Raw genomic sequence first — 6,862 nt, forward strand, 5'->3', positions numbered from 1 at the left:
TCACGGTGAAGCTTGCTGTGTGTGTGGAGGGTCCTTTTCATATCATCTCCCAAAGAGCGTTACACTTAAAACTGGCTTTGATGCATTACTCCGACTTATCAGACGTCCATCAGTTAGCACCTAGTTATAGAAAAATAAAATAAATAGAAACATCAGCAAAGCAGTACTGTTGTATGAAAAACACAAAGTTATACAATCATTAATGCTGACTTCATTGGTAGATGTAGTAGCTCACTCGGAGCTACCACAAAGTCTGAGAAAAACTACATTTCTGTCTTGAGCAAGATATTGTTCTAGGGGATTTGAAGGAACAGGGAAGAAGGGAATCTGCAAACTGTACCTGCTGCATGAATGCAACCAGGAAAATCAGGTAGAAATAAAGCTTCCCTGAACTCATACCAGCTACTGAAATAGAGGACACTGAGAACTCCCAACTTGCTCCTGTGTCTTGCAGTGGTTTCTTGACACTTGTCTTACGAGTCTGACAACTCACAAGTGTGTCCCATTACCTCAAACTCCCGCAGGGCCAGCTGCACTCCGCTGTACAAGACTTCCAGAAAGACATAGTTGGTGCCAAACATGCCACTGAAGGAAATCATCTCAAACTTGGTCTGCGTGGTCTCCACTGGCTGCCCTTGTGCTTGAGCAGTGTGCAGATCTGTGGAGAGGAAGACACTGAAAGGCAAAATACTGCTAAGCTTTCAACAATCAAGAGCTGGATTTGATGGTAAGAAAAGCTGTCATCATGAAGAAATTATCCAATATATCTACTCATTTATTTGTGCCAAGAGAATTTATAGGTGGCACTCGAAACTTTGTAAAAATAGAGTTCTTTGACAGCATCACAGCAAAGCACTGTATCTGTTTGTACACATTAATGCATAATACACATACATTTGGTCATAGATGTGGAATAGTTTGAGACCTGTGTAAGTTACTTCAGCTCTGGTTGAGTTTCCTAAAAAACTGAAGCCATATTTATTTGCCTACTCTAGTGGGAATACTCTAAACATACAGAGAAAAGATATAAAGATATGGCACACCAAAAAAAAGCCTAACAGTGAAATTTAAAAGAACTAATACACTGTCAAGCCATGCAAATACAAGGGTTGTATCTGTATTTAGTTTCTTCATTTTGTTAGATAAGCACATGTAGGAGAATCACATCAGCACAATGACACAATCCACTGAGTAGGAAACAGTTCTCTGTTGTGACAAGAGCATCTCTATGAAGACAGGGAGAACTCTCTGATCCTCTCTCCCTTTTGTAGACACATATGGAAACCTCCTTGAAGTGTCATAGCACAGAATCAACTAAGGATCTTGACTTTCAGCATTTATAACATAGACAGAGAAGCACAACCAACACTCGTAATGAAGTTAAAATACATAATGAAGAAAACAAATCTTTTCAGAGGGACCTAAAAAAATGCCTCCTTTTAAACCCCTTCAGTCAAAAATGAGACAAATGCAAATGGGCTGTAAAGAGAGTCTTGCAGCCTTCCCACTGTCCAGATAAGAAGAGAAAAACTTTACCTGCAAATAATACTCTCCTTCAACAACATGTAGCCCATCAAAGGCACCCAAAACATAAATGTCGTCCTTCTGCACCTCTGCCATCTTGTAACTCAGATGGCAACAGAGGTCCTGCTGGCAAATGGTACAATTTCCCTCAGGTTCAGCGAGCTCCATGAAGGAGAAGAGATCATGGTAAATGACCCCACTGAAATTGTGGCCATTTGATGGAAGCTGTTGGATCCTGCTGGCATACAATTTCCAGTTAACAGCAGCAGGATAGTCATGGGTGTGAACTCAGTTCTGTCACCAAAAGGTGACCATTTTCTGTTTCTGTATTATAATAATATGCTCTTGGACCACCTGGGGCATAAACACCGCTCCCTGCAAACACATAACACCAGAAAGCTTTTAATCTGAAAGCAAGTGCATCGTATAAGTAAGCAGTCTTAACTAATTAAACACGTGCCAAATTTTATTCTAATGTTTACTGGCTTGTTTTGAACCTAAATTAAAACTTCATGGACTATAATCCTAATCTAATGCTTTTTGCGTTCAATGTAAAGTAGATCAAACTCTGATGTTTCATGTATTCTAAGTGACGAGATTAGCAAGCTAATTATATGCATTTATATATGATATAAGTGCCTGAAGCTATAGATTCCTCATTGAGTTTAGTTGCATCAGAAATCAGTATTTCTGATTAAAATGAATGGTAATACTGTCAAGTAAAAAAAATCTGTAAGGAAAATATATTACCAAAAGTCACATCTTTATACAAGCCCTTTAAATAAATACATAAGCCTTTAAATCCCAGAGTAAAACCTAACCTTAAAGAATATGAATTGTATAACACAGGGTCACCAATGACTAAGAACTAAAGGAACAGCCCATATTTGCTTTTATTTGGAAGGCGAAGTTTAGGACCACATTTTAGCAACACCAGTAAGTTCCTCACTTCTGCAAGCAAATATGCACAAAACCTGTGCTTGACTGCTCAGGAAAACTATACAGTAAAAATATAGCCTGCAAAGAAAAGTTGCCACAAGGTCTCCAAGCCAGAAGCAATGCTTGCAGGACTCACAAGACCATTTCTCGGAGTTAGGTTTCCACCTAGTGGGGAAAAAAAAGTTTGCGCCTTCACATGACCAAAACATTGATGAACACTAGGGTCAGAAGATGAAGAATCACATCCGTAAACTCTCAGGATTGATCATTTAACAAGTAGAGGTGGTATAGTCAACTTAAGCATTTCTGAGTTCTTGTATATCACATTTTGATTTCCTTTTTATCTGTAAAAGTTCTCTTGTCCTAACCCTGTTGACTTCTGTACGCATGCCTAAAGCTGACTGGAATTTCTGCTCAGGTCAACTGCACTACATAGCTATACGTGCTGCCCACATGAAGAAGACCAATTAGAGCAATATCACATTACCTGTCATATCTAAAGTGGAGTTGCATGTATTTGCTGAAAGAAAGTTGATGCCCATTCCCATGGCCCATGCTGAGTGAAACTGGACTGCCGACAACAGTGGAAGAGTATTAACCCAAGCGGTTGGGAACAGAATGATGTCAACCTGGAATGTGCTTGCCAAGATCACAGCTGGGTCATGATAGAGTACATCTGCACAAGTGAAAATGCGAAAGTAGCCAAAGGATGTACTGAAAGTCACAAATTCTGGATCCTTGGGGTAATTAAACCCCAAGAGAAGTCAAGCACAAATATCCACGGTTCTGATTTATACCAGTAAGGGGGTCTGGATTTAGTTAGCAAGAGTTTAGGACATGAATGTTACTTCGTATTGAGAAGCAGTAAAAACAGAGGGTTTATTGAGTTTTAATTAATTTCCTTTAATTACTGGCTATTAAATTCAGAATAGCAGGAATTGAGATATCTTAAGGCAGTGGCTTTCACCTGCCCTCTGACACCTACTGTATAATGACTCTATGGCCAAATACATGTAAGCCTAGGAAGCAGCTTCTGTTTCACATCTTTAATCATCTGAGCATCATGCACTTCCTGAACATTGTAAAATCCTCTTACCTTGTGACAACAAGCCACCAGTTTCCCTTCTGAGTCAAAGACCACATTGGTATTGTACTGATAGTGGCCATCACTTAGGCACCTTGGATCACTGGAATTACAGGGCTTCTTGTCTCCCATATTTGCAACCACATAGATGGAGTTATTCCTTGCCAGACTGCTCAGTCTTTCCAGCAGAGGTGAGGGACCAAACCTAAACAACAGGGAAGGACGGAAGAAAGGAAAGGAAACCTCAAAATGGAAACCAGTCAATCCATAGAAATGCCAGCACTAAGAATACAGATTGCAAAAATCATAGGTTTAAATTAGTCATATCTGATACGAGGCTATCCTTTTCTGTTATTCAATAGAAGGCAGTAGTTTTGTGCTCCAAAGATTAATGTGCTGAAACTCTGGCTACACCTCACACTAACTGAGGAACACAGGGGTTTCCTTGCAGTCAAAGTGAACCTTTGCACCTTCAGGTATTCCTGCTGCTGCCAGCATGTGGCACAGCACTGATGTAACACTGACATATGGGCTAATCTCAGCTTTCTGTTCCAACTCTTGACAGAATAAAAAGAGCTACCAGTCATGATTTAAAAAGTCGTATTGGATATTGTGCAGTATTGCCTTTCAGTAATAGCTGTTATTTTTTCCACAAATATTCCTAATTCTCCTGGATCTTAAACATTTTTTACAACCTGCATGGAATGCTTTACTGAAATGTAGATTTTTTTAAGTTTTTGTTTTACTTTTAAACAAATCTCAACCTTTATAAGTACACTAACTAAAATCAAAGCAGTAACAGTGAGAAAAAAATGACAGAGGAAAATGATGAAGGAAGTTGTCTGAAGCTATTTATGGCAACTACATGATTTCTAACCTGCCTTCACAGCAATTGTTCCAAGACATTTAAAACTATCAACAACCACTCCTAAAGGTTCTCATCTTTCCCATCAGACACTCACCCCCCGCACAGCAGGAATGCTACCTTCCAGGACCTACACATGGAATCCAGTCCACCTGTGAGTCTGGGATATCCTCAAGAAAAGGGTATATTGTTTCCCTTGTGAAGACCCAGCCATAAATGCCATCTCTAGGAGTTACAATGATATGGGCACCCTGGTATCAACATACAAAACCAAAACACATCATCAAGAAAATGAATAACTGGTCAGTGTTTTGCAAAATTAACATCTCTAATTCTGTCATTAATACCTGTCTGGCTGCCTCTTTGACAACCGCTTCCAAAATGGCCATATTTTTTCCATCAACACCAAGGCATCCTCAGGAGAAACTGGCACTTCAGTGTCCTCAGACAAGACCACGTTGTGCTCATAGATGGCTGCAATGTAGCTGTCCAAGGCACAGGCCTCCAGAGCAGACAGCACCTAAAGCACAGAAGAGGCACAAGCTTTCAGAAGCCCCATGTCTGGTGTTTGGATGTCACCCAAGAAGAAGATGGGGGCAAGCAAAGACGGGGGCCTTTAAAAGGGAAAGTCTTGCACAAACCTGGGAGTTCCCCAAAGTATCCAAAAGCTGACACCAGGAGATGTAATCACCCTGCCCAGAAAGTCCCGAAACATCAAACTCAAGAGAGCTGCCAGCATTGAGCAATTCTGCCTAACACCACTGACTGAGAAGTCACCACTGTGCTGCAGCTGCCGAAGAAACACTTCACCTGGCAGATCTGCAAACGATTCAGGCATGGCATTGCTGCAGTAACACAAAGCTGGCTTGTTTTTCTGCTGTGTCCTGGGCACTGCCTGTGCCACCCCAGCTCAGGGCTGCTTCAATCTAACCAAGTGTAGGTTGGCTGTGCCTGGTACAGCCCCTGCGCACCACAGCTTCACTGTACAACTGTGTTGGTAACAGCAGATTGGTATTTAGACCTGGCACCACACGAGACAAGTACAGCACTAGACAGGAGGTTGTTAAGTTTCCCATAGGAGATCTCACTGCTCTGTTTTAATCATGGTTCCAGAAAACATGGATAATCAAGGCTGGAGAACATGCAAATTGATTTGAACAACAAACCTGGAAGCAGTGATTCCTCTTCAGGATTCTTTCACCTCCATTGGGTATGAAAATGAATGAAGAGGGAAGAAGATGTGTTGCCAGAAAGCTAGAGTGGTTAGTTAAGCCTATCTACTTTCTGCTGGAGGTCTGGTGAAGTTCATGCATGGGAGGACAGCTCATTAATTTCAATGACATTTGTGGTGGTAATCCCAGCCCCTTAAGTCCCAACAGCAAAAGTCAAGTAAGTGAACAAGTCATTCCACAAAGAGCTAATTAAGTCTCACATCCACAGATTTGCATCTTGTGCACCTTCTATCTATCTCCAGACCTTTTAGCTCCTTCTCACCTGCCTCAACATTGGCACTGGCATTTTGTAATAGGTTGAGCTGTACATTCCCGGTTTCAGGAAAGTCTAACACCAGATACAAAAGGAAAGAGCTATTGCCAGGACATTCCCGGGGAAGCCTGCCCTTTGGTACCCTGATGCTTCACAGTTCCGCTGGCTACAAGAGCAGCTCTTGCTAGTTCCCCAAAAAGAGCTCTGGCAGAGAAAGAAGTATTTCTCATGTAAATTCCAGTAGCTACTCACAAAAGAAATAGTTTGGAAATTGTTAGGGCTAGACCATATTTCTTAGGGAAAAATGGGTTGCACAGAGAATCCCTTCTAGGACCTTGCTCTGGGCTGAAGGATAAATTGAAAGACTTTCAACAAAACCGAGGTCAAGAAGTGAGCATGAGTTTGCCAGGCATGCCTTTGTCTCAGTTCTCCTTGAGGGATTTTTTTGCTGAGCATCTGGAGAAGGTGAGGAGATTATTTTTTATTTCCCATTGTTGGAAAATAGTAGCCCTAGACTTTTGATAAATCTACTGTTGCAAAGGCAATTAGTACAAACATTCCAGCTGGCATTTATTAGTAAAACAGATCTCACACACACACAAAGCTGAGTCCTAATATACAATACAAACATATATATGTCTGTGCATGTATGTATACACACATACACACACAATGCCAAGTCTCCTCCAGGGCTGACGAAGTCTTCTCTTCATTACCTTGGCCTCTTGTTTTCAGGCACTTTCAAGATAATACAAGTGCTGGTAAACACAAAGATCTTTAGACTCTTGTTGTCTAAGAAAATTCACAGAACTTAGGAAAAAAAAGTTTCTTTACTGAAAACAATTTTGCGCTTAATGCTTTGTCATTTCAAATTCTGTTTTGAACATTTTATGTTATTGAAGTATTACAAGATAAGGTACTTTCTTTTAAAAACATGGAAAATTATGGTAGCGAAATAGTAGCTC

General features: G+C 40.7%; 1 pseudogene across 1 annotated transcript; it reads right to left on the minus strand.

The window, feature by feature from the left end:
• On the minus strand, positions 1–3,679 carry LOC308039551 (pantetheinase-like; annotated as a pseudogene). Its single transcript has 5 exons — positions 3,533–3,679; positions 2,951–3,215; positions 1,537–1,899; positions 510–658; positions 1–120 (listed from the first exon to the last, which is right to left on the minus strand). The product of its transcript is annotated as a pantetheinase-like (transcript).
• Positions 3,680–6,862: the final 3,183 nt, after the last annotated feature.

The sequence above is a fragment of the Nesoenas mayeri genome (assembly GCF_963082525.1).
Source record: "Nesoenas mayeri genome assembly, chromosome: 3".
Taxonomy (NCBI): Eukaryota; Metazoa; Chordata; class Aves; order Columbiformes; family Columbidae; genus Nesoenas; species Nesoenas mayeri.